A 27,236-nucleotide genomic window follows, 5' to 3' on the forward strand; every position below is an offset into this window, starting at 1 on the left:
GAGATGGGATAGTAAGACAATGTGAGACAAGAAGGGCCTCGAACCACAGAAGAGTGACAGACAAAGCCAGAGGAACTTTAAGACCAGTGAAGAGGCAGATAAAATTCTGCTTGTATCTTTTTCAACTTTTTTCTGAAACTGATTAAAAAATACCTCGCATCTTCCTGAGGAGTACCAGATGGATAATCTGTATTCCAAATGTATGCCCAGAACCCATATTTTGCTTGGACATCTCTAACTTGCAAGCCAAGAGCACGTGAGACTCACCAGGTGAACAACAGTACAGAAGTGCACCAAGAACCTACAAAGTTTTCAAGTCTCTCTTGATTCCTCCTGGCCCAGAAGATGGGAACCCTTTGTTACCATTACTCATGTGCAATGTTTGGAAACGTAAATCAAATTCTAGCAGACAGGCATGACCAGACTTCAGCATCACAGTGATTTCAGCACAACTCAAGCAACGAAATTATGTATGGAAGTATCAGTGTTTTCTGCAGGGAGAAGCCTCTTCAAGATTTTCAATGCAGTTTGACAATAGGAAGAAAAATTAAGACCAAAAAAAAAAGCTTTAAAAAGCAAGCTACTAGACAATGTTTTCTATAGTATCTGATTTTGTAGCATTTCATGAATGCAGGGATATGAAAAGAAGAAAGAAAAGGAACACAAAGTCCAAATACTGGACACATGACTAGGTTTCATATTACAATGCTAATAATAGAAATTAGAAATACTCAGTGACATTCAGTACATGCTAATTGAAGGCAATGGTATCAGAGTACAAAGAGATTTGAGTAAATTTTCTCAAGGTATGTCACGATGAAACTTGCAGCACATCTGTTACTCCACTCCAACTGTTTGTGTGCCTGCTCTCTTCCCTTAGTAAACACTTCAACAGAAGAATAACTTACTTCCCATTAATTCCCACTTGTCCTGGGGAAAGACCACATACACCTTCTGACTTTAAGGCATCGATAACAAGATAACGCTACAGTTCATGAAAAGCATCCAACTCCAAGACAAAACTGTGGCCAGAGCATTTCTAGTTGATACTGACACTTCCCTAGCCTTGATTAAGTTGCCTAAACTCTGCCTCTCCCGCAAGCTTAAGAGACGCCTCCAATTCAGAGTTACTTGATTGATTCCTATTCAAGTGAATCATCCCATGCTTCAGCCCAAAGTATACAATGCTTCCATCAGGGGCTATGCCAGACCTATGGGTTCTCACCACAAGACAGACACCCGCAAATTGGATGCACCAGTGCTCATCAATGTTGTGCCAAATCCCTCTTGCTGACGAACATCATGTGCTCAACACCACAGAATAAAATGTGCACTGCACTGCTACACATGGGTAGCCAGAAGAGAAACCAATGCTACAAACTAACACCAACTAACACAAGCAGGAAGCAAAATAAATAATTTTTGCTTAGTATACTCAAAGTTGTAGTTCAGGGAAAACAACAGAAAAATGTGGCTCTCTAGCTTTTGAACTTCTGCGCAAACTTTTCAGTAGATGAGTACACAGTGTTGCCTCTTACAGAAATCAGTTCTCAAGTTCACAATTAAGAAGCTTAAGGAATGTGTTTCTCATTCCAAAAACAAAACAAAAAACCAACAACCGAAACCAAACCCACACAAAGTTTCTATAAAACTTACAATGAACGTTTAGCACACTTAAAACAATGAGATTGGTAACTGTGGTCCTTATCACTACTAAACTGCATTTTACTTTTAACTGGTTGATTTTTAATGAACAAATACCCCTATGCATAGATGCCAGCATGGCAAATATTATTTGTGAACAAAGTGACAAAATAGAAGAACTGCTCTCTGTACTGGCTTTTAGTCCACCTTGGAGAATTTAACATTAATGACTTTGCGCACAAGACTTTTGGTGTGCCTCTTAAGGTTACTCTTTCAGTGTCTACGTAAAGCTATCACTTACTCATCAGTATAGAAAATGGGTCACAGCTCAGAAAAGTATGGACAGCTGTCTCTGCTATAATATGGACTATGAAAAAAAAGTCCACCCGGGATCTCTAGAAATCAGCTGATATTTTAGACTCCTGGATTGGATGAAAACAGGATTTATCATGTGATAAGTCATGAACATATGCAAGAAGATGATGATACTACCACTAGCTTTTTTGTTACTCCTTTTTTGTTGCTCCTGTCTACTGCTCTAAGCATATTACACCAATAATACAAAATGATTACTTGAGAAGCAGTTATGGAGCTTTGCAATTTAATAGCATATCACATAACTATAGTTTTATCAGCATCTTACTTTGTACCAAAAGTATTTTGGAAGAATGGAGGTAGAGAGTTAAGTATTTTACAGTACAACATATCCCTGTGATATTACCCAAATTTATGTCCTGAAATAATGAACTGTTCCAGTCTTAGAATATACAAAAAGTTGAAAATGGAAACATTAGAAATGCTTATTAAGTCAGAGAGAGAGATGACAAGTGTCAAGAGTTCTTCCAGGAATCCACTGCCAGCAATATTAGAGTGTTTAATGAAACAAAATTAATCTTATCATCACAAGGTGGTTCTTCAAATGAGCTGTTCTGTTAAGTGTACTTAGAACTATGTGGAACATTACATTTTTTCTTATGAACTAGAAAACAAAAATGTATTAGGTATTTGTCACCAGCCTGTCAAGACACTTTTGCCACAGGACAATGCCAGAGAATGTCACCATCATGGAAATTTAGCATTTGTATTGCATTAGCAAGCAAGCCTTTCTAGATACGGTAACTGAGCAGACCCTTCTTCCCCACAGTTCTGTTTGGTAACTGTTTCCCTTATCATCAAACACACTCAGGTAATAGGGACAATTTGCTTCTTGTACAACTAGTTTCAGAAAAACTTTTTTTTAAAAAAAGTGAAAGTGCAATTGTCCTCCAAAGCTAAGAAAGTATTTTACACATCTACATTCACTTGTTATAAATAATCTTTCAATGCAATACTGTGCAAAACTAATTCTTCAGTAATAGATGTATTTCTACTATAAAGACAGTTTGGGATTAACAGAGTAGCAGTACCAATATTTAATAGCATTAAAGCACTAACTTGCTCTGCTTTTTGTTACACAGGTATTAGAGCAGTAGCAATTTGTGTGACAGGCTGCAGAGAGCCACAAGGGAAGCAACCATCCTAGCAGGGAAAACAAAAAAATCCCAACTGTATCTTTGAAAGAGTGGAAAGCAAGGAGCAACAGAAGGAAAGACTGACTAATTACTTCGGGTAAGTTCAGTCAAGAGAGGAAACGAGAAATGCCGCAAGATGAATGAGAATTATATATTAAAAGAAGTATCCTATTTTACTGCTGTTGCATCTGTTCCATAACACCAATGAGGCAAATAGCTGTCACACTTCACATATATGGATATATTATATATATATCTTAGATAAATCACAGATACATCATATATTGGAGATTTTTCTATCTCCATAGGGCAAGTCAGCACCCAAAATGCTGAAAAGAAACCGCTGTGGAGCCCCGGCAGCCTTTGTGGTGGGGCAGCTGCTGCTAACTAGCCTGTGGTACTGTATCTCCGGGCTTTGGGGTTCTGATCCCTCAGCAAACCCCGTCCATCCCTCCGGGCAGGGGCACGGGCAGGGCCGCTCTACGCCCGCAGCTCGTCTCCTAAACACGCCCGAGGTACTCTGGGCTCGAGAAAACTCTCGGGTCAGGTGCTCTGCCAACGATTTGGGGGGAAAAAAACCGGGATTAGAGAAGGAGCCAAACTCGCCCTATAGTTACAGGCAGCAAAGGCGAGCGCAGGGGAGCAGGGGACGGGACGGGACCTTCGCCGTGCCCTCCCCCGGTGCCCCGCGCTAAACACACAAGGCGCGGAGCGGAACAGAAAACGGAGGGGCAACGCGGAGCGGAGCAGCGCCGCCCCCCGAGGGCACGGCTCGGCTCGACGGGCTGACACCCAGCCGGCACCGCCGCGCACCTTCCCGCTCGCTTCCCCCCGCGCCAGCCGCCGGGAGCAGCGCTCGCCCCCGCTCTCCCGCGGGGCCGGCGGACAGCCAGGCACCAGCGCGGGGCCGGCCAGCCGCCCGGGCACTCCGCCGCCCCGCCGAGGAGGAGGAGGAGGAGGAGGGAGGTGCGGGGGCGGCCCCGACGGCACCACCGCCCCCGCCTCCCGGAGGCGCCCCGGCGGCGCCAACTTTCCCCGCGCCCCGCGCCGCTCCCGCCGCCTCGCCCGGTACCTGCCGCGCCGCCCCGCGCCGCCGCCGCCGCCGCGCTCCCCCAGGGGGCGCAGAAGGCCGTCACGGCCGTCGCGGCCGCCGCCACCGTGCGGACCGAGGAGAGCAGGTGCGGAGCGGGGACCACGGAGCCGATCCCGCCGCCGGCTCCGGCTCCTGCGCCTGGGCTGGGCGGGCGGGGCGCGGCGGGGCGGGGCGGTGAGGAGCGCCCGCCGCCCGCGCTCGCCCCCTAGCGGAGGGAGCGACCGGCCGGGCCCGGCCCGGGTCCGCCCGCCCGCCCGGCCCGCCGCTGCTCTCTGCTCGGCTCCGCTCGGATCCCTTCGGCACTTTCCGCCGTTTCCCAGGGGGAGCGGGAGCGGGATCACCGCGGATGGCGGCGCTGGGGCTGTTTCCTCGCCTCCCTTCCCGCCCGCAGGCGCCCTGCTGGGGAGCGCCCCGCCGTCACCTGTGCCCCGCACGGCCGTGGTGGCCGCGGGCCCGCCCGAGTCCCTCCCTGCCCGCAGCTGCTCCCGGGCTGTGCCCGCTGGCAGCGGAGCGCGAGAAGTTGTAGTGGCTGGCTCCAGAGGCTGACAAGAGCTTGGCATGCCGCCGGCTGGCGGGCCCTGCCGGGGGACGAGGAACCAGGTGTCCTTCGTGCCATCTCTTGGGGTAGCAACGGGGCCGGCACGGGAGGTGAGAAGTGTCTCCAGCCCGCAGGTGGTGGCACAGCCCGATCGCCTCCCCCCGGGAGGAGGGCAGGTCTGGCTGCCCAAGGCGTGGGGATGCGTGTCGTGCCTCCCGCTTCCCTCTCGCTCCCCGCCGGGCACTGCGCTCCAGCGCCGTGCGGAGGGATTAGCTCAGGTCCTGCAAGCGGAGTAACTGTGTCAGAGCAACTCTACACCCATGCTAATTAGCTGAGCCTTTCAGCAGCGCTAATTAACTGAAGCAGAATACCTCAATGGCCAAGCAATCCGGTGGCATTTTCTCTCCAGTTTTAAAGAATTTTCCAGGTGCTTGGTACTGCCCTTGTGGCACAGCTGCGCTAATGCGACTGTACATGAGATCAATGAAACAGTCCGGGTTTTTATTCAGAAAAATTCTCCAAAACTGTGAAACTTGGATGGTGTTCTCCAGATCTGTTTTGGTCCCTGCCTTCAGACATCTCTGTTAACTCAAGTGCAGGGGTGGGAGCAGGGAAGAGTGAACGGATGCGCCAGAAGCTCTCTGCAAGACACTCAGATCCAGAAAAAACCTCCCAGAGACAAGCCCGAGAAAAGCATAGCAGACGATTCCTTGACATGGCTGTATTGTTTCAAATTCCAAATTGCCTTTCCAAGCTTAATTCAGGGACCTCTGTGCTGCATTGCACAGTATAAATATGCCTGCTGTGGAGATGGGGCATTCCAAAACACAACTTAGCTCTTGCCATCTGATTATCTGTACTGCTCTTCTAGTGAGCCATTTCTTGGTATGCCACGTTCTTGGTTGGTTTGGGGAAAGTAACATGAAGGCTGCAACTCCACTGAAGGCAGGAGAATGGGAGCCAGTTTGTGCATGTCTACACAGTACTGCCTATCTAAATTTGGGTACTGGGAGGAGCATAGCTATGTCACAGGTTTTCCCACCAGGTGCAGTGCCCAATGCTGCTCGGCACAGCTGATTCATAGGATTTTGCAGATTTCCTACAGGCTTCTCTGAATGGTTCTGTCTCACGCTCACGTTCACTAATATCTACCCTGAAAGTGGTCTATCCCAAATGTTTGAGGAAGCCATCTAATAATCTAATGTCCCATCATTCATTAAAGGAACATAAACTTAATCTTCTATACATTTAAATGCTAGTGGAATATTGACAAGCTTCATTCTGTTTAACTGTTTCTGAGACTCAAAGTGAGAATTAGTTCACTTGGTAATTACTCCAGAATGTAAGATAATTTAACTCTGGAACAACAAGAGTATTAAAAAGGGTTGGCATTGCCCTCCTGAATCACCCCATTAAGTCAGTGTGTTTCCACCAGAACCTCTCCTACTTAATAAGTGAGGATTAGACCTACCTAATAATTTGTGCTTCATGGAGGGAAGTTAAATTTTCTTTGAACTGACCCTCTGCATTTTCGAAAGTCCTTGGCAAGCAATGGTCATCATCTTTTCCTTTAGAGAGAATGCAGGAAAACATATCTGCTACATAACAGATACCCAAAGTGAACACACCACCAAGGGCCAAGCTACTTCTCCCCACACTGAGGGTTACTGCATCTTGCCCTTCACATAGTGTCATGTAATTCTGTAGGAGCCTTCATTCAGAAGCCTGATAGCCCATCCATTCCAATTAATCATAGTCAGGGCCTGATGACTTTAGAGATGAAATACGAGTGTATCAGGCTTTTGATTTAGTGGTACAGTTCCTGAACTCAGGACCAAATCTATGCAGCAGACAACTCTTTCTTTACAAACATCGAAAATCCTACTGCTGGACCTTGAAGGAAATATGTAATCCCAGTCTTCCCCTAAGTTAAAACTATTACTTATTGTTTCAAGTGCTATCAGTCATGGCAGTGAAGAAGAGTATCCCCCACTTTTGACTGGGAGTTGCAGATTTAATGGGAACAGACCACAGCTTTCGTTTGCACACAATTACTTTCAGCTCCAAAGTTCTGTTCTTGGAAAATATTTTCCCATACTCCCTGACTTTTTGGAAAGGCAGAGAATCCTGTAATGATTAAGAGCAGGAAGAGAAAAAGGAATTCAATACCGAGGATTGCCACACACGGGATACCATAGGAGCACTGTCTCTCACCAAGAGATGAATTTGTCCCCCCAAATGTGATATCAGCTTATAGCAAACACTTCTGTATGTGAATCCTCATCACCTACTTGTTAAAGTTGTGCTAAATTAGATAAATATTAATTAATTTTGTGTAATTTATTTTCCTATCACACAATCAAAAATGTGGACAAGATACTAATTCTATGAGAATAACAGCCTTAAGTTAAAAAGAAAAACCACCACTCCCCTCTAAAAAAAATGCCAACAAACCCCATAAAAACAACAGAATAAAGGTCATGTCTGTTATTTTCACCTTTTGTGGCTAAGACATTATTATTTTCTGTAATTTCACAAACACACTATCATTTTGCAGGATCATCTCCCATTCACTGCATGTTTCAACGGCTGCTTCACCCTTCACTGGGCATGTTAACCCCTACAGACTGGATGTCTGCTCTCATCCTGTTGAGTATCCAGCTGAAGACATCTAGGACACAGTTTTTCTACTAAATTCCTGAGTGTGTTTATTCACATCTCTGAGCACCTTTTTAAATTAAAAAAAAAAAAAATCACAACTTGAACCTCTGCTCAGTTTACTCAGAAAAAAAAAAAGTTCTCAGTTACTGATTGGAGGGAAGAAGTCCAGCTGGAGTAACTTCCTCATCATCACCCAGAAGTGCTGTCACAATAACAAACACCTCTGAGAGCAGTTTGAGCAGCCGAGTAGCCAGGGGTCAGGTACTGATTAAAACCAGATGAGGAAAAAACCTGTGAGTAGTGTTACTTTAAATACAGATAAGTTCTCCAGTTAGGTTGGCCTGTAGTGATTTGAAGAAAAGTGTGCAACTGTAAAAAGCTGTTGATGCCCTATCCCAGGAAAAGTTAAAAGCCAGGGTGGATGAATCTCTGAGCCACCTGGTCCAGTGGAAGGTGTCCCTGCCCATGGCAGGGTAGTTAGAAACAGATTTTTAAGGTCCCTTCCAACCCAAACCCTTCTATGATTCCATGAAATATGTGTGCACACACGCACATACAGATTTTCAGAAGTTAATCAGCCAAATTTAAGAGGAATTCCTTCATGTCAACAAAAGACTCCTTGCTGTCAAAATCACAGACATGCTAAAGCTTCTCAAAAGATAGTTGCAAATAGGGAGTTTGTGTGATTGTTTTTAGTTAGCAATTCCTTATCTTAGTTCTTCTTGAAAAGGCAAATTATGATCAGTTCAGCTGGAGGCAGAAACTCATGATGGGAAACTTCATCCCAAGTAATTACATTCTGGCACAGTTGTAACAGAAGCAGGATTTCTATAAGAAAGATATTTGGCAATCTGTGCTGTGGTCACTCTGCCTTATAGATAGATCTGCATATGCAAGCACAGAATAAGCTTCTCTCCACTTCCAGAGACGCTAAAGTTCTAACCACCATCCTTATCTCAAGTTCACAAGACACTTAAAAACATAAACCAACAGTGAATTTTCAAAACAACCCTACGTGGCTTAAAGTATGTTCACATTATCACAAAACACCAGTTTAAGTGAATGCAGACTGGGAGCGTGAATACACACAGGCAGTGAATGTTCCCAGCAGTTAGACAGTAAATTGTCTGGCCAAAGTAATTTATGTGCTTGCACAGTCTTCATGGATATTATCCTCCTCCCACACTTTGGCTGACATTTTTAAAGTGCTTTCATTTACTTACAAGCATGTATGAAGCAAGTCGTGCTGCTTCATGAACTGTGTATCATGAAATATCGGTTAAACAGAGTGGAAGGGTGCTGGAAAAAATTGACTCTGGGGATGTGCCTACAATGTTGCACTTTGACCTAAACAGTGAAAGTTGTACCAGGCTGTAAAAGAGTATTTCTGAGGGAAACAGTGAAAGTACAATCAACTCAGCCATTTAAACTTTGGTACATTAAAATATCTAGCTAGGACATTACTCTGTGTGTACATGTATAGAAAAAAAATTTAGTAAGAATTTTTATACCTACTTTGATTATCTGATGGGTAGTACACTGAATATGTATTTACATGAATATTGGCCCTTCTGTTACTGACAAGTGTTCATCTCAAATTATCGTTTTGGCTTAGTCTTCATTTACTGCCCCTTATGGCCACTCAACGGTTTCCTCTTACTAGTAATATATAATGATTGTAAATTATGAAAGAGGGAGACATATTGCTGTAACTCACATAAATTTTTTTAATTCACCTATAACAGTATTTCCCCACTCCAGGATATATCTTTTTCAATCTCAAAAAGCATGATTCATAGGAAAGAAGTGTCAAATAATTTTTGCTTTGTCTAAAATTTGCAATGTTTTACATTTAGCAATTAACCATGAAAAACATATTTAAATGGATCTTATTTAAATCGACCCAGCATATATATTTAATATAGCTGCACAAGAGAATCAGCATGGTACTATGCTAATTTTCTGTAAAACATTTTTTGTTCCTTTCAAAATTACCACTCCCTGAAGTAAAACAGGAGTCCATTTTAAGTTCTGCATCATTTGAATTTGAGATGGAGCATTGAAGAAAGCTGCTTTAATTGAAGCTTAAAAGATATGGAATTGAGCCTTTAGGGAGTGTTGGGTACTTTTCTTGTCATTCTGGTTGATTGATTTGCATGATGTGGGTGGGGAATGTTGTTGATCAGGCTGTCCATTTTAATTTTGTACTGGTTGTGTCAGCTTTAAAGTGAGGGGTGAGTATATAAGCTTTAGTACAGACACTGTGCTGCAGGCCAAAATAAGTAAAACAGCACTATATACACTCTTGAAAAGTGTGATATTTAAGTCAACTCAGAATATCATATGCTGCAATGCATTATTTTTAGTCTCGTATTGAGTAAGTGTCTTCTCTTTTTTCTTCTCCTGATTCACATGTATATAAACAAGGTGGAATAAAAGCCTTTAAACCTAACATGTCACTGTCCTGGTTCCTTGAGAAGTACTGCTCTGAATTTAGCAGAAAACCAACAAGCCTTAATGATGAGACTTGAGATGTCCCCTAAAGGAAAAAAATTCCTAAAACTTATTTTGCTCTTCTGATTTACTTTGCAGCGCGTGCCAGATTTGGCTGCCGTCAGATCTGTGTGTCTTACCACTGCCTGATATCCTATAAAATCACTCTACTTAAAAGGGGTTGGATCAGTCTCCTAATTTGTTGTTATATACACACCTATTGCAATCAGACTTCTTTTTTAAAAAGGCAGAACAACTCTGCACTTGCCAGTTTTTTGTGAACCATTTCTACCCAGAGTGTCTAACTGGGTAACTGTTCTTGCTGCATTGCCTGTGATGCTGCTATGATCATTGTGAAAATCAAAAGCGCCTTCCAACAGATGGCACACAGGCCAATTAATGACAGCCGTGCTTCTGTGTTACTTGGTGTCCTATAAAAATGGAACAAACAGCCTTCCCTTTTGCCTGTGTTATAATAAAACAGTGTTCATTACCACTCTCAAAAATGGGAAAAACACCCCCACCACCAAAAAAACAGGTCTCTCCACCCACTCCCCACCCCATGACAAGGAAACTATGTTTCAGGAGATGAGTAATAGAGCAGCTTTTTTTTCTGAAGGTTACAATCAATGCAAAAAATAAAACCTTAACTATACTTCTTTTAAGAGGTTCTTAATGAAATGTGCAAATGCCTCAGCATTTTTGTATTCAGCACAATTCAGTCCAGTAGCACATGGGGTTATAACGTACCTAAGGGGAGAAGACATAAAGAATTAGGTCTGGAGTCTGGGGAAGGCAAAAGCTTGACTAGACTAATTGGTTTCCAGACCGATGTTTTAAAAATCTATACAGTGAAAATACTAATGAGTTCCTTTTTTGGAGGAATGAGAAGAAGTTCTAAATTTAACTATGAACTTTCAGTAACTTTCAGTAACCATGAGGTCTTTTGCTCTGGTATTTAGGATACAAAGCAGCTGGAGAGGTTATCTTCCTATGAGCCCTACAAACTTGTCTCAGATATGTCTGGTGCTATTTGTTGTGATGGGCACAAAAAAGCAGTGTGCATCAAAGAACTTAAAAGCTGAATGTTGTAGCATTGAATTTATAGATGCCTGGCTCTGGAGTAAAATCCTACATTCAGCTCTTGGGCTGCTTCCACAGAATATGTAGGGATAGTTTTCCAGCTCATGTCGTGTTGGAGAACTGCCAACAGACTAAATCAGGAGTGCTTGGTCAACATCTTCAGCAGAGAGATGCCAGCGTCAGTGGTTGGGAGTGCTCTCTGCAGAGGTACCTGTTAAATCTCGCATCTCTGCCTCAGCTCCAGAGACACACCTCTGTTCACCTGGGATCTGTTTCCACAAGTGTGCTCTCGAGTGTAGGTAGGATTTATGTCCCTTATTTCTAGATGCTAATAAGGACCAGGTATTTTCCAAGTGGTGGTTTCACAGCCCTGTTACTGCAAATGTGAGTGTCTGCAGGAGTGGAACTCAAGGGACAGACTGCACACTGCCAACCCCAGCTGCAACCCCGAGGTCTGTGATTTGTTGCCCACTAAACACTAAAGGTTGTAATGCGGGAGTTTTAAACTTAATCCAAACCCCACTCTAGATTTTCTAAATACCCATGCTGTACCTGACTTTTCATGCTGTTCATACTTATGAACTAACTCTCACGAGAAATGATCTGGTGCTGTGGAAGGGCTGTCATCATTCCGTGGATTACACACATAGACAGAGAAGAATTGAAAGAAATCAATTGAAATGTGTTAAAATAATTCACACATTTATAATTCTGCCCTCCTGGCAAAGTCCTCAATTACAACATCCCATTTAATATTGGAATATTACATATTCCTTGTCACAAAGCTATCTTTTTGGAGGTTATTGAACCCTGTTAAAATATTGGCCACTTTTGAAAAGAAACATAACCTCCTGATTTTCTTTGGCTTTGCTGCAAAACCACTTCTTAAGTTCAACATGAGATCTCAAAAGTTAGACTTTGAGGCAGCACAAAGCTCTCCAGACAGTGGTGCTTAGTTTTCTTCTCCCCGAATCACCTTGTGATGGAATTTGCAGTGAAACTGTTGTCCTTGCAAGGCAAAAATAGGAAAACAGGCTCTTAGGTGCTTCTTTAGATACTTAGATTGACTCCAAAGTAAATAGAAACAAGATTTATTGTCCAGGTCCCAGCACTTCAGTCAAGTGCTCTAATTTCTAATTATTACAAGCAGAGTGAGACATGTTTTCCCCAGAGTGACCAGGTGCCTAAGCAACCCTTAGAATTGCTTTAGTTAGAGAAAGAAGTCTAATCATTATCTCCTACTTTCCTAGCAAAAAATGAACGCCAGCATTTCTAGATTAAACATGCAGTAAGAGTGGCATCTAATGGCTCTGAAACCCTCAGGATGGTGGAGGAGGACATGCTGATTTTTAAAGGGTCACATATAGGTGTTTTGCCATTTTATTAGGAACTGTAGGAACAAACTAAGGATTTTGGATTCCACCAGGCACCTAGTTCCACTGGGATCTGCAGTTTCTGATGCTCAGATACATGTGGATCCTGTGTGAAGCTAGTTTGCTGATGTGAAGAGTTTGTGTATTATTGGTTAGCTATCATCCCTATAAATAAACAAATATATACCACAATAGTTCTATAGAACTATAGTTCTTCCTTTCCTGCCTTCCACTCCATATGGAATTTTTATAATTCTTGAATTACAGCATGACATAATCACCAACATTTCCTCTGGCAACACTATATCTCTGTAAAGCCTGATAGCTAACAAGAACTGTTTTCAAAGCAGAGCTGATCTCATTGCTGATGCTTGTCCATAAAGATGTTTTGACATGATAAGATTCTGTATAAACTGATGTGTTTGTTATTGAAACAAAACTTAAGTTTTCATATCTATTCAAAAGGGAAAAGAAGAAAGATAGCAACTTCTTTACTGGATGGAAATGGCAAAGCAAAAGAATTAAGGTAATTCTCTAGCTGCTGAAAGACTCTTATAAGTACGGAAAGAAACAAGCTGATAAGAGTAGGGTATTTGGCCTTTATGCAAATGGTTCCTGATGCTTCTCCTCCAAACCTTTCTTTATGAGTCAATAGCTTCAAGTAGCACACACCAAACACTGCTGTAACCTGGTATGCTGCTATCTGGAAATTTCAGATTAGACTCTGTCAAAAAACTGTCAAAGAACAGACCATAAATTAAAGGGGGGTAGGGGTGGGGAAGGGAAGGGGAGGTGGCAGTGGTTGCTTACAGTGGCTTAGAGGCTGCTATTCTGGCCAGAGAATTATTTGGAGCAAAATAGCTGCAATTATAGGTGGGGAATATAAATGGGAATTTGAATGAAATATACACAGTTATATGACCCACTAATGACTCCAAAAAAGGGCATAAGATGAATGAGTCACCGAGTTTTAAATATAGGTCCCTGCTGCAATAGCTTTACCATCAAACAAGGCTCCACTTGAATTAAAGGGGAGTGAGGGCTATATGATGGGGTCCTACAGCTATGCCTCAGTGACAACAAAGGCAAAGGCTACACAAGTTGTTTCTATTATAAGCAATATAAGAGAGAAGCATTTGCAAAGGGATGACTCACGGATCAGAGGGCTTTCAGTTTGACTCTGATACAGCGGTTCAGATAAATGCGCTCATTATTTTCTATAGTCTGTGACCTTTCCCGATTCAGAAATAGTAACATTTATTTTTCTGCACAATATTTATTTTAACACTGTTACTATTGATTTCACTGTATTTCATCATTTGTTCCAATTGTATAGTTAGGCTCACTTGCTAATATAAGATCAGCAGCTTTCTAAAGGCAAAGAAAATAGCAAAGTCATGCTAGGATTTTAACAGCTGGGAACAGAAATAGCCTTTGACACAATGCTTTAAACTAATTTTTTTACTACAGGACACAATTTGTTTTTAAAGAACTGTGATGTCTCTTACAGACACATATAACAAGACATGGTCATTAGAGAGGTAAAACAAACAAAATGACCTCTGCTTTGCTGGCCACCAAAACTGCACAGGCAAGGAAGTGAAGAATTTACAAGGTCCTTTGGAAACATAAACCCAGAGACTATATTGCGAATGCTCTTCCTATCATTTGCAGTGCTGTCTCTGAAGGTCATTTCTAATTTCAGTCACAATTTGCATGAAGTGAAAAAGTAATTCAGATAGACTGCTAAAAGGTTTGGGGGTTTAAGGGACCATATATTGCTATAAGAAGCTTCTGAGTGCTTATATGCAAAAGCATGTCTCACAACTTCAAGAGATTTTCTTTGCATGTTTGAAAAAGTGAAAGGAAACTTCAAAATAATGATAAAAAAAGGTAACCTATTTTTTTCCCATTTCCCCTCTCCTGCATCACATATGCATACTTCTAAAGAGATAAGAAGAATCAACTTCATTGCCACTCTGCTGCAAATTTCTGTAGAGACAAACTTAAACAATGATTTATTTCTCAGAATAAATAAAACAAACAAGAGTTTTATTCCCCTGGAAATTTTGGCATCATTTACTGATATGAAACTGCAAAAGGCCTCTGGTATTTAAAAGTGATTAGGAACCCAATCCAGCCAGCCTTTCTCCTGTCCACAGCTCAAATGAATTAGCTTACTCTTAGGAGTGAATACAGGGTGAGAGCACAGGGTTTTTCCCTTGGCATGGGTGACTGCTGTGCACCAAGCTCATCCTGTCAGAGCAATAGAGCTCAGAGTTTAAGCTGCCCTTCAGTCCCTAGTTTAGCACAAGCTGTTTATAAGCTCTCTGGTAGCTTGTTAATGCAACAGTTTTCATTGATTATAATGACACAAAAGAAGTAATTAAGGGGGAATATTTTAGCTGTACCTGAATTTAACTTGTCCTCTGTTGCTATTCAGATTATCTGGTGCATATATAACCTCACCTTGAAAACATATATGTAAAGGTAGAACGTACAAGAAAAAAAAGAAAATAAAAGTAGTATGGAAATATAACAACATTATATATGAGAGTGTGCAGGTCTGGCTGATTTCCTCCTGTCAATACCAAGACAGCTCTTACATGCACAGAGTATCTTTGAGTTAGCATGTTGAATAAATTCAACCCTGGCAACTCTGCTGACAACCAGCATTACAGTTACAGACCATAAATCCATAAAAATATTTTCTCCCATCTATTGTGAAATTCTGGAAGTGCAGCTCAAAGAAATGGAAGAGATATAGCAGGCCTGAAGCAAATGCTGAAGAACTTGTGATCTCCCCGTGCTTATTTATGTGATGAGTCCTAATAACATCGGCATTTCCTGCAGGTCACGTTTGTCTGGGAGTCTTTGGAGATTTGTGGCAGAGAGGGTGATGCATCTTTTTGTCTGTAACCTGTGCATGCCTTTTAGAGGTTTCATAGGTCTATCCAGGGAACCCTTGCAGTTAAATATCTTAGTGTCTTTTCCACATATTGAGGTAATTGCCACAATGGAAGATGAGTGTGTTATATGCTTAGACATATATTCATGAAAAGTCTAGTATTTTTAAAGGCATGCACTTTCAAATAACCCACTTTCATAATGTTCATAATCTAGTGTAGAATTACATAAAATTTGTAGTCCATGCTAGAATAAGAGTATTTAGTACATAAACTATTTTGTGGGCTGCCAACTGTAGAATGCTATTGCCATTAACTTTGAAATATCAAACTTCGTGCAGAAGTTTGGTTGATACCCTCAGTACCAAGTGCCTGAATATTAATGGAACTAGCACAGATTTTCACATCAAAAGCATGCAAATGTTCAGAACTAGTTATTTACTTTTTATAGTTAAGACCTAGAAAAAGAGTCTTAAGTAAAATATTATAGCTCTAATTTTTTGATGGACTTATAGTAAGGAGCTTGGTAAGGTTTGTTAAAGAATTATTTGAAGAAATTGACAGTGGGAATCTATATAACACTGGAGAAAAACCTATGTCATTTTCATATGAAGGTAGATACTTTTGAAATATCTTTTGTGTATTTTATGTACCAAACAGAACTTGTTTCAGTACAATATTTAATGCTGAAAATAATATTCTGCCGGGGGTATAAAACATGAAGATTGATTTTCATTGAAATTTTCAGGCAGGCAGGCCTTGGTATATACTAAAAATCAATAACCACTTTAATATCTTTTAAATCTTATTATTTATTTCTATTCTAATAGAGGGTGGCAATAAGAAGCCCCCCTGGTGTCAAAACTAATATTTTTGTACAGAAATTGGTATTAAAAAATACATTTTGTACTTAGGGACTCTAAACTGCACACTCCTGGGTGCTTTATTCTGTGCCCATAAAGAGTCCCATGGAAACTGAAGAGGACTGTTCATATGCATGAAGTTAAAACCTATTCCTAAGCACTTGTAAGCTTAAGGGCTGGTTTAAAAAATGTGTTAAGGATCCATCATCTTATTGCCTTTATATTTCCAGTGAAAAGAGCATTTGGTATATTAAATAGTTTTTTTGTATCAGACAAAACTGCTCTGTAACCCTACACATCACAGGAGAGAAACGAAATGCAGGAAATAAAAATCACTGTCAGCCCAATTGTAGAAGTTTTCTATGGAACATGTTTTTTCAATATCTTAAAGCCACTCCTCCAGATTGTATTTCAGGGACAATATGAGAGTTTAGACTTAGAAAGTGACACCAGGGATCTAAGCACTGGAAAGCATTGCCTGTCAGTCACTTCTGAGGACAACTTGAAAAGGATTAATGCAACAAAATAAATTGAGCATGAACTCAAATTACTTGGTAAAGCTGAGTCATAGCAAAAAATTTCTGTGTCGCTGACTGTCTGAGAAACCAGGCCTTTCTGTTTCATAATGGCACAAACTACTTTTAAAAACAGTCAGTAGTGCTGTTTTCTGGTAATGCAAAAAATCTTTCTTTACGGAGAAGACTGAGACTTGTGATTTAGTCCACTTTAAGATGCGGGCGAAGGACCATACATGCCCACACACTGTATTTTTTATTTATTTTATCATTTGCAGAAATGCAACATTCCAAAGGAAATAGCCTGGAAGGAAAAAGACAATTGGGCCCATAGATGAGTGGGGTTCCCAGTGTAATTCTAGGGGGATTTTGCTGAAAGGAAATGACATTATAATTAATATAAGATGGCATGATCAATCAAATAAAACTTTCCATTCTGAAACTGCAACATGGGGTTTTTTGAGCATACGGAAGAGAGGAAAACACTTTGAGTATGGTCATACATTTAGCTGAAATTGAGCAAATAGATTATATTTAAAGAATGCTTTTTCTGGTGACTGGGAGCGCAGTTCAGAAACAAATCCCTTAAACTGCTATTATTAGCCATCTCAGAGGAGAGAGATATTTTATCTGATTCTGCCCCAGTTTGAAGACCTCTCAGTAATATGAAGAAATTGAAGTAAAACTATATGAAACTCATTTGTCCTAATTTCCAGGGCCTACTAAAGAGATCCATAATGCAAGTCTAATCTAAGGAATGATGCTTTAGAGGGCTAGTCCCCTACTCCGAAACATTAAGCTTCCTTCCCACCAGCTCTTCTCCTTTACACTAGAGAGGTTGTGATTTTATTTTATATTTCCAATTGAAATGAAACTCTATCATCTTAATAGAAGTTGGAAACATTTAAAATTCAAGATATAGTTTCTACATAATGGCAGAATTGTATTGAGGCACAATCTACAAGCACCATTTTCTTTTCTTGTATTAATTAATTTGGTGACAATCTATGTGTGGTCTCTTAGTTCAATTTATGTTCAATCAAATGACTAAAGAAAGAGCTGTCTTTTTTTTTTGAGGTGATAACCTTCCAGAAAATACGCTTCTTCAGAAAACTGCCTCCTACATTTTCATTACTCTGGCAAACTGATGGGAATTACCAGAAATGTGTGTCAATTAGAAATAAAAAAACAATTTAGGAAACCTGTGTGAAATCATATGATGGCACCATAAACTCAGGAAGATTTAGCGAAAAAACCTAAAATGAAACAAATTCCATGGTGTCCTGAGTGGTTTTGAAAGAGTTTGAGGCAGGAAAACCACTGTACTTTAACGGCCAAAAATAGTGTGGATTTCTGCCAACCTTGTCTTTCTAGGTTTGTGTCAGTTCATATTTTTCCTGTCTTTCTGTTGGCTACTTGCATTCTCAGTACTTTAACTAAAGGGTAAGGAATAAAGCTATACTTGGCCAGCAGGCCATACTGATGAGTCAATATATACTGTTTTCTTGGAGGCCAAAAATACCTTTCTTACGATGTAATCGTGGAATTTTATTTAAATTGAAAACTAATACCTATGGTAAGTGCCCATGCTAAAAACCAGTGGTCTGACACAGAGGAGACAGCAGAGCTCAGGCATTATGTCCAGTGACATCCAGTCAAATGGATACACTATCTAAGGTAGCCACAAAGTTTACAGGTTTCTACTGGATTTTGAAGCATAAAACTCAAGAAAGTAGACTTTGCAGAGAGAAGTAAAATTTCATTAGATGAGCTGATTAGATGAGCTCTGCTTGGTCATAGAATCTCTGTAGTATATACCAGCAATTTCTGTTGCATCTTTCTAAACAGAAAATACATCACTTTCATTTCTGCCTGCATTGTGGGGATTTTAACAGGTCGTTTACAGTGTTTGATGATTGACAAGAACAGTGTAAAGTTCCTACTCAGCCCTGCTCACTTTCTAGCACTACAAGTAAAGAACAGCACAATCTCACTTTGGATACAAAAGGAAATAACTGTTGAATAAAGTCAACACTTGAACTGGAGAGAGAGTGTGAACAATAGTAGACAGATACCTGTGAGTAATTTTGCTGGTTGTGAGAGAGGAGTGCTGCTTTGCAGGTGGGTAACTCATGGATGAGTCAGGAGCAACTCTGGTGACAAACCTGCAGGAAGTGTAATTCACATAAACCCTTCTCACTTAAACTGCCTTCATAAGTGTGTATGTCTGCAACACCAAATACTCTGACTATCCACAGCTAATAAAATCTTCACACATCAGAGAGCCGAGATCAGTCAGAGCACAAGAGCAAAGCCTGTTGCCTCACGTTACTAAAAGAAAGTCACAAACAAAATTATCATTCTCAGAAAGAGCTGGGAAACACTCCCACCTTCCCCCCCAAATTAAAAAATCCAAAAGAAAATACAAAAAAAACCCTTCTCAGGATCCTAGCACTTCTGAGAGTTCATAAGGTTATGGAAATGCTGCTGCAGGTTTTGTTTCCTTTTTTTTCCCCTCTAAAAGGGGAAGAGAGAATGACATAAACATAAAATTAGCTTTTAACCCTAAAAGAGCTAGATCACCAGTGTAACTCTGTCAGACAGCTCTCCCCGCTCTGTCGGAGGAAGATGCTGATGTGCTTCTGCACAAGTCCTGTGCCGCCCTCTGGTGCCCGCGCGCGTCTCCGCTTCCTCCGCCGGGAGCGGGGCAGGGCGGGGCGCACGGGAAACGGAGGGAAAATGCCATTGCCATAGAAAGCGCCGATCCTGCCCGTGCTGCTCTGCTCACCTTGGGTGGTACTTACGCCGGCTTGCACCTCCTGGGAAACGCATTCCTTCATTTGCTGGAGGTGTGCCCTTTACGTGAACCTGGACCTGGCTGTCCCCGGTAATCCCGCAGCTTCCTCTTTCCTGAGCAAAGCAGTTTTTATAAAGCTCCAGATTTGCAGCTCTCAAGCTCTCAGTAGAAATGCCCCAGACTTGAAGTTCTGAATCAAAGAAGAAACTGTAAACTGGAAGCCTGGAACTCTAAGCAAGCAGAGCCCTTTCTGCATCCAACAACGCCTTTGGAAGAGATCCACGCTGCTGTTTGCATTGCAGGGCAGCCGACCAGCCTTAGTCATGGGCCAGGAACCTGTTTACACTGGGCTTGCCGAGTGGTAATAACAATTTATGACTTCTGGAAATGAAGGGGTTTTGATTTGGGTGGCTTTTTGTTTTGTTTTAAACTATGTGACGACATTAGCTGTAAAGAAAACAGTGGAATTCCCAGCTGTATTAGCCCTGGTAAACTGGGCTGAGAGTTTGTTGTTGCTGATGCTCCTGTGGTTTCTGGTGTGTTGACACTGAAATCATGTTCAGTAATAGCCAAAATAGTTAAACACAAATTACAAATCCCCTAAGATTCTCATTCCATAACCCCGTTTTTCCTTTCACCTCAAATCCTTTCTGATGTGTATTGCAACCCTCCCACTGCACAGCTCTTTTTTGATGTTATTTTCTAGAATTTTACTTTTTTTTTTTTTTTCAGAAGGCAGCTTGCTATTTCCCAAGGATGTTCCTAAACACTCTGCTTCTATTTTGCTACTTATTTTTGTTATGATGATACACTTTTATAAGTGTTTGAGCCTTACAATGTAGATCAAATTAGATTCTCTGCAGAGAGGAAGCAATGTAAATTTATATAAGGGCTTGTGAGACATGTTGGCTGCTGGAAGTCCTTGGCTGTTCAGCAGCCAGCTGAGCTCAAAACTGAGACTGAACAGAGGAGATGAGTTATCATCAGAGAGGAGAGCCAATAGCTCTGAAAGAAAGAGGAGGAATAAGAGTGTGACCACTCCATCATGTGGCATGTTCCTGTCTGTGTCTGTCATGATGGGAGGAGGTGAGTTATTGAGCAAGCCACGCTTTTTCTTGCTGCCTATAATTACAGATACACCCATAACTGCACACACAAGCTTATCACAAAGAGGATTTCACCTCCCTTTGGACATGAGCAATGCTCCTATAGTTTCTGTCACAGGCAGTACCTTTGTGCAGGTGGAATTTGGTAGAATTCTCCAGAAAGCTGTAAAGCCTTAATTTTAGTTTTCAAGCTGCTGTGGTAATCTTGTCTAAATTATTCAGATATCAGTTCTGGGTCACCTCGTGTAATAGTGACTCTCTCCGCACTCAGGAATCCCACAATGATAGCAATAATTTTGGAAACCTACAGTCATAACAGGAGGTTATACATGCAGTAGTCCTGTCTCTATCTCACTACTGTTTGTACTCACAGAGTCTAAGGAAAACGAGCAGCTCATGGGCACATATAGATCACCTGTGTTTGGACAGTGCCACACAGCACCACATGCACAGGGACAGGAAGGCTAGCTGTCATTCCATCTACTTTGCTGGTAGGTCTGAGGATTTACCTCCCCTGCAACTCTAAGGGGGTTCAAATCCTAGATCCAAATAAGCTTTTTTTTGAAAAAAAAAAAACCCTGAACAAACATCCCTTCCTGTATAAGCTGACAGCAGAAACTTTAAGGCCTGCAAGTTATCACTGCTTATGACTTACTTCTGGCGAAGTCTGGACCTGTGTCCAGACAGTGTCCATGGCTGTCATTTTTCTAGCCAAGAGCTAGATTCCTAGCTTTCTCCAACTGCCAGCTCAGTCCTCGGACCTCCCCTTGGCATTTCCTACTCTGGTAACTATGGCTCCTTGATGAACCTGTCAATGTGCATAAGGACTTGCTGGACTGGGCACTTAGGGTTCAATCCATTTATTCACTGAACGTAAGAGGAAGCTTCTTCCTGACCTTGCTAGAAGTGCAAAGGGACTACATAGATACAACTACAGCAAAGTGAGGGAGACTACACCCCACATTTTCTTTCATAGCTTTTTTCCTCCCTGGCACTGGATAAAGAAGTAGTTCTCCTTCCTCACTGAGCATTAAAATCATCACAGCTGGGTAAAATTAATATTTTTTGTGACATTTAAGGAAACACAGATAGATCAGCAAACCATATCAACAGGCTTGATCAAACACTTATAATACTTACTGATATTTTCTAGTTTTATTTTCCTGTTTCCCTAAGATAATGAATGGGAACATGGTAAATGCACAAATTTTCAACTAAGCTGTGTTGCATTAGTTTATTATAAGTTTTAAACATTCTTTAATGAGCAGTTTGAGGGTTGCTACCCCACTGACTTCTAGATTTTAGACTCAAGATCAATTTTATGCTCTTCCAGTTTATTCTGAGGTAACAGCATTACTCCTATTTTTAGCAACTAACAGTTTTGAATTTAACATTTATTTGATGCTGAATCTTCCATTTGTTTCTAATATAGGAATAAGATTATCCCCACATACATTTGGCTGCATTAAACCTTAATAGGAAAAAGGAAAGAACAGATCTTTGAGAATTCAAGTTAACATTTGCTAGCACTTCATTAACTAATGCCAAATGCAGGAAGGAAGTAAACCTTCCATTCTTTAAGAAAATTAATTAGTGCATTATTATACGGAAAAAATAACATAGGAAATATTATCACAGGCAGAAAGTGTATTATTCCATTCAGATACCAGAGAAGGAGAGGGAAAGCAAACTGTAGCTAACTCCAGTTTTGACCAGCTCATACAGTTACCACTGTTGTTTTACAGTAAAATTTGCATTGTAGTTGTTTCCAACAACAAAAAAAAAATCTGGGTCTGGGTTTGCCCTTTGCTTTCCCTGGCTGTAGCATGCACTGCCCATGGTAGTGGTGACTTCAGCTCTGCCTGCTCCCACTGTGCTTGCAGAGCCAGGTGAGGTGCCGGGATGTGCCAGCTGGCCTGGCTGCACTGTTCTTATTGCTGCCACTGCTGCAGTTGAGCTCTGAGTGAGCTGCGTGGACACAGCCAGCCCTGGCTGCCCAGAGCTGAGATGTTTTTATCCACAGTGTCATCTAGAGAGTCCTGCTGCAGATAACCCAGTACTGGGAAGTGAGTGCCAGCCTCTGAATAGCTAGGATCTCCAGAGATAAAACCGAGCAGCCTTCCTCTGCTCCCAGTTATCCCTCTCAGCCAGCAACTAACTGGGACCCTTGTTGGCCACAACTGTGTTGAAATCCAATGTCAAGCACAGCTGTGATGGCTGTGCTTCCATGATGATCCCTGCCTTCCCACTGGGTGTAGGACTGGTGACGGGGCAGTGAACTGCCCTGCACACATGTAGAGCAACAATACACCCATATATCTCATCATCTGCATACAAGTGTTTGTAAAACTGAAACACTGATAGTCACACTATCCTAAACAGAACCACAATAAGTATCGAATGTATAATGTTTCTTGGGATAAATAAATCTTGTGAGTCACAGGGAGCTCCAACAGCAGAGACTATTAAGTTCAGAAAGGAACAAGGGTGTAAATGTCATAGCCTTTTAGGGACTACATACTTGAAGGAAGATGCCATCACAACATTCTGTCCTTTACCTCTTCTTTTAGAGCTTTCCTGAACCTCAATGCTTACGTGCTTAGCTGAAAGGGAAATCCACAAGAACATCATATACTGGGTTTCCCAGACTCATAAGGCTGTAATGCTCTCTGATTATGTTTTGGGATCAAAAGACAGGACCTTTTATCTCCTCACTGCAATATATGACCTGATGAGAGTAGGTGCAACTTCATTTCAAGGGCTTTAAATTTTCCTAGTTTGTTATGGTGCTAATATCTTTCAATCACAGCAATAAACAGAATGTCCAGCACCTTGTGATAACAAATCCCAACCCTACTGCTGTGGAAGTTGGACCTTCAAAATTAATCAGGGTAGGATTTCATTTATAATTGTATTTTTCATGCACAACTTTCAGTAATCTGCTGATATTTGTAATGGTATAAAAGCACTGGTAAGGAAACGTTCACAGTGTGCAGCTGCTCAGCTGGATTCCTACACAACCTTAAGAAAAACAAAAACTGGAGGCAATTAGTATCTATAAATATCTGATGTAGTTGGATCCAGGCTCTTCTTGGTGGTGCTGAGCAATAGGACAAGAGGCAATGGGCAGAATATGACACGCAGGAAATTCCACCTGAATAAGAGGAAGAACAGCTTTACTGTGTGGGTGACTGAGCACTGAACAGGTTGCCCAGAGCAGCTGTGGAGTCTCCCTCACTGCAGATATTCACAAACCATGTGGATGCAATTCTGGGCAATGTGCTGGAGCAGGCAGCTTGGGCCAGATGACCCACGGTGATCCCTGCCAACCTGAGCCATTCTGTGACTCTGTGAAATATCACCTGGGAAAGGCTGGTCACTGGAGAAATGCCTCTCTGCCTGGCTAATCTCTAACCTGTCTAGTGGAAATACTCGCACTAGGGAAGGTAGAGCATCACTGAATGCTGGGCTGCTGCTTCACTCACAGGCTTGTGGGCACTCCCAATGGTGACTGGAAGCTATGGCTTGGTGTGGACTTGCCCAATCCTCTGTATTATGGACACCTTCTCTTTAGGCTTGGGTGGGTCTCCTGAAGATTTACACTTGTTGCTAAGCAGTAATTACGTGAATTTCAAGAGTCTGTTTGGAGGAGAATGGTGATTTAGGTGCCATACAGAGATAGTGTAACCCTGTGGCTTTCTCATCCCTAAGACAACCGGAAAATACAAAGTGATTGCACAAGCAGGAGGAAACTGGTATTTAGCCCTGTACCAGATCCTGTCCTGGAAGAAAAAGGGCATTTCTAAAGGTATAAGCAGGGCCAAGTAGCAAGGAAGTCTGTAGTTTCCTCCTCCTGCTCTGCGCCAGCCTGGGCCCTGGTGCTGAAGGTAACAAGTGGGAAAGGGTGTATGAAGTGCACTCCACGGCATGATAGCTCTGAAACCTCCAGCATTTCTCCAGGAAAAGAGGGAAGGGAGGGGGGCTGAACACGCCTTCAGCTTTTACCTTTCTCAATATGCCTTGATCCACAGGATGAACTGATGTGCAATAGTAGGGTAGCCTTAAGAAAACAGCTACTATTTCTTTCAAAAAGAGATGTATTTATTTACACAATGAATACAAGACCAATTCAGTGACAACTGCAATATTACCAATTGTCCCAGAGGTAAAGCCATAGCTTAGATTGGATGTTCAGCTAACATTATCCATGAAAACTTTATTGAAACCAGTGCTAATTTACATGGCTTCATCTTGTATGATATGTGGAAAGAAAACCTAGTGGCAAAGCCACTGGGAAAGAAAGGGTAAAAGAAAATTAGTAACCTTCACTTTGAGGTTTAATTTATAATTGTATATTTATAAATTAAAAACTTTGAGGTTGGTTTTTTGTCTTTTTTTTTATTAGTTTTTGCAGGTTTCTGCCCCAAATTAAAATCAGTTAATGAAGTCCTTCAGTGTGAATACTAGGTCAATTACTGTAAGGATTACATTTGTCTTTAATGAAGTGAATCTTACTGCTATTGCTCCTGCTCAAGGATATTCTAATAAATTAAGTCTTGCATCCTAAGGAGTTTCAAGCATATTAGAAAATTGTGAATAAATAAAGAATCTAAAAATAATTTTTAATTATGCAGGGATTGTCCCCAAAAAGAATCCATCTCAGACAGGAAGGTGGCTTTAAATACCTGGTGGTTTAAGAAAAACAATTTCCAAAGGTAGTATTAGAAAATTAATCTTTACAGATGCAAAACTCTTGGCACCAATTAATTAATGAAGTTGGAAATCAGCATAACTTTAGTACAAAAGTAGATAAAAAGCTGCTAAAACACAAGCATCTAAAATAGAAATTCTGTTTTCTTTTCTTCTTGGTTATACCAGAGTAAAGTAGAAACTAGACTTTGGGTTATAAGAACTTCCTGAAAAACAATCTTTTCTATCTGCACAATTAAGACTGAGATGAAATATACCTTAGGCAAAACCCCCTTAGTTATTGTGAAGTATCAAATCATCACTGAAATGACTGGAGCTGTACTGATAAATCCCAGCAGAGCACCTGAGTCATCCAAGTTTCTGTGCAGAAGAGAGCTGCAGTTTGACACCTGCCTATTCTATGGATATTTCAAAATCCATGTGGCATCACCTGTTTATGAAATAAGCCAAATCCGAATTCATCGGACATTCTCATTGCTAACCTGCCAATTTCTGCTATCCTTTTCTCTGCTTCTGATTTTAAGCCTGATTTCTGCATTTAATAACAAGTCTAATCATCTCAGCTGAGTTGAATAGCTCGGGGGTTTTTGGTGCAGTAGCTAATCCATCTTTGTGCAGCCATGCAAAAGTATCACCCACAACCACCACAGAACTTCCACCTCAGCAACGAGCCAACTGGAGCTGTGTGAGTGGGTAAAGCACCGCTGAACTCATGTCCATAGGGCATAAATCCAAGCTGGAAAATCCAACCAGACTTCCATCTGAGTGGGAGGAGGCCTGGTTAATTTGATTAGAAAGTGGCTAAGGTGCCCACTCCTGCTACCCCTGCTAAAATAATAGCAGGTGAGGGCAAAAAATTGAGATGACACATTTTCAAACAATCTAAAAAGAAGCAGTCCCCAAATGTACCTGTTCCACAACCTTCCAATGCCTTTACAACAAGGGATGTGGGTTTTCTTATGACTGTTTCTCCAACAACAGAAAATGACTTGATGTCAACTTCTGTTTTTGAATGGCACGGACTGAGTTGGGTGGAGGAGGAAGGAACCAGCCAAGAGGAAATTTGAGGCTTTTTTGTTTCTCACTGTAAGCAGGTATGCATTGACTGTACTGCTTCCAAAGGCGTATGCTGCAACTCAGCATTAATAATAGCTCACAAAAATGTGGCTAAACCTGTATAATACACAAGATGTAGTCATAGCACCCTGTAGGACAGCACTCATTATAGTGCAACCTCAAGACATCTAAGTAGTAAATCCTCTGCCCTCTGCAAGTCCACCACATTTACAACCTATTTGTTCCTGAAGTCCTCTGTCTCAGAATGAACCTGTCTAATAAAAGCAGCAGAAATCAGGGTCATGGCGTTTTCCAATGTTTTTAACGGGAAATTCCATTTCTGATAACTAAAATGGTTCTCAAAAATGTAACTGTTAAAGAACAAGGAAACAAGACATCCTGAGAAGATACTCAGTGGGGTCTGGTGCTCCCATATCTTGTAATGCTTGTATTATTTGTGGGTTTTTCAGTCAGATTCCTGCACAGCTTTGCCACATGGAATAAAAAATAATCCCTAAGGTTCCTGAAGCAGAAACAAGGGTCTAGTAACCCTGAGGTTTTATCTTCCCTGAACCTTAGCTTTAGACTCTGCAATACGGAGCTGGAAAGCCTCAAATGCCAGTTAATTCAACCAGAGGTTTCCAGACATATCTGACAATTGGTCCCTCCTCTCACTGTATCTTAAAAGCCATGTGGCAGCCATGGAAAGTGAACTTTCAAGCTCAATTTTATTCCTAAACAAAAGATTTTAACTGTTTCCAAAAATTTGTTTTGGTTGGTTTGCTTTTTTTGGTGTTTTGGGTTTTTTTTTGTTTTGTTTTGGTTTTTTTTGTTTTGTTTCGGGTTTTTTTTGTTCTGCCACTGTGGAACATTTAGAACATTTTTTT

The 27,236-nt window shown here is 41.3% G+C and overlaps 1 protein-coding gene across 4 annotated transcripts in view; it reads right to left on the minus strand.

Annotated features, from left to right (window-relative positions):
* PTPN3 (protein tyrosine phosphatase non-receptor type 3) overlaps positions 1-27,236 on the minus strand; it is a 164,750-nt gene that overhangs the window by 121,262 nt on the left and 16,252 nt on the right. For 2 of the 4 annotated variants that reach the window (XM_069004160.1, XM_069004159.1), the window contains exon 1: positions 4,228-4,379. The exons of the other annotated variants lie outside the window; for them this stretch is intronic. The gene's annotated coding sequence lies outside the window, so the exon portion shown is untranslated. Of the gene's footprint in view, positions 1-4,227; positions 4,380-27,236 lie in introns of those variants that run through there. 4 annotated transcript variants of the gene reach the window in all.

This window comes from Aphelocoma coerulescens, chromosome 2, assembly GCF_041296385.1.
Source record: "Aphelocoma coerulescens isolate FSJ_1873_10779 chromosome 2, UR_Acoe_1.0, whole genome shotgun sequence".
Classification (NCBI taxonomy): Eukaryota; Metazoa; Chordata; class Aves; order Passeriformes; family Corvidae; genus Aphelocoma; species Aphelocoma coerulescens.